This window comes from Elephantulus edwardii, unplaced genomic scaffold, assembly GCF_000299155.1.
Source record: "Elephantulus edwardii isolate Elephantulus edwardi_28Jun2011 unplaced genomic scaffold, EleEdw1.0 scaffold00071, whole genome shotgun sequence".
NCBI lineage: Eukaryota > Metazoa > Chordata > Mammalia > Macroscelidea > Macroscelididae > Elephantulus > Elephantulus edwardii.
In genome coordinates, this window is record NW_006399821.1 from 6,376,425 (window position 1) to 6,377,908 (window position 1,484).

The window sequence follows — 1,484 nt, forward strand, 5'->3', positions numbered from 1 at the left end:
TGCCTGTTGTACCGTGGTGATGTGGTTCCCAAAGATGTCAATGCTGCCATTGCCACCATCAAGACCAAACGCAGCATCCAGTTTGTGGATTGGTGCCCCACTGGCTTCAAGGTTGGTATTAACTACCAGCCTCCCACTGTGGTGCCTGGTGGAGACCTGGCCAAGGTACAGCAAGCTGTGTGTATGCTGAGCAACACCAGAGCCATTGCTGAGGCCTGGGCTCTCCTGCACCACAAGTTTGATCTGATGTATACCACGCGTGCCTTTGTTCACTGGTACGTGGGTGAAGGGATGGAGAAAGGAGAGTTTTCTGAGGCCCGTGAGGACATGGCTGCCCCTGAGAAGGATTAAGAGGTGGGTGTGGATTCTGTTGAAGGAGAGGGTGAGGAAGCAGGAGAAGAGTACTAATGCCTTTCAGCCCTTTAGCATATCACACTCAGAACTGACAAAGCTTTCTGGCTAGATTGTCTCTATCAATGTAATCGTGTCTTATTTTTCCATGTGTTCCTCTAAGATTTTTTTTCTTCATGTCTCAGAGTAAAAAAAAAAAAAAAGAATAAAAAAGAAAAATACATTGGTTTTCACTTTGGAACTCCTTGAGGCCCAACCCTCAACCCATCATTGTAGTCTCTATCTCCTATGATACTCTATATAGACTTAGCTTTTGCAGAACTATATAAAGCAGCTAGTCTAATGTTTTCAAATGTCTATGTACTTCTTTCCACTATTATGCTTTGATAATTTTTTCTTCTGATTTTTTTTCCCTCTGCCTCTCTCCCTCTTCCATTCTTTAACATCTGTTGGTGTAATTAATATTGGACTTTATGTTTTTCTTATTTTCTCTTGAGTTCTTTTGATGTCTAGATTTTTGGTCTATGTTTTTAAGATTGCTTTAGCTTTATCCTCTTTTTAACTAGACATTAAATTGCAGCAACAACTATTCATTGCTTGTATTCTGTCTTTCCCTTTTGCTGTGCTTTTATTAGTGTTTCAAAAAGGAGTGGAATTGTGTATTGTGCTTGTATTGCCAGGGAGGCATGACTGGTTTTTCTAGTTTCATCTTATAGGATGTTGAAAAAATATTTATCTCTAGCACCTTTTAAAGAAATATATTTCATTTATTCAACAATTACATTCTTAAATAAAATTTGCATTCTATTTTTTTTAACTGTATGTATAGTTTGGCTTCCACCTTGTGATTCAGGCTAAGAACTAAGCAATTTTAGTTAATTTTTTTGCATGACAAATGAAATGATAACATAATAGAAATCATACAAGTCAACATAATAAAAAACCTTAACTAATGGCGTAATATGCAGACAGGGTGCTCTATACTATGCCATTAGTTAAGGTGGCTGGAGTTTTTGTTGTTGTTGTTCTTTTTTTGTCATACCTTTTCAATCTACACGCAGAACAGATCATTCAGGAAGCAGGGATTTATGAGGAGGAATGTGGCATCAGGGTTGGAGGAAGAATTATAAACA

General features: G+C 38.1%; 1 pseudogene; it reads left to right on the plus strand.

Annotated features, from left to right (window-relative positions):
• The window catches only part of LOC102871497, a 5,915-nt pseudogene extending 5,507 nt beyond the window's left edge, over positions 1–408 (plus strand).
• Positions 409–1,484: the final 1,076 nt, after the last annotated feature.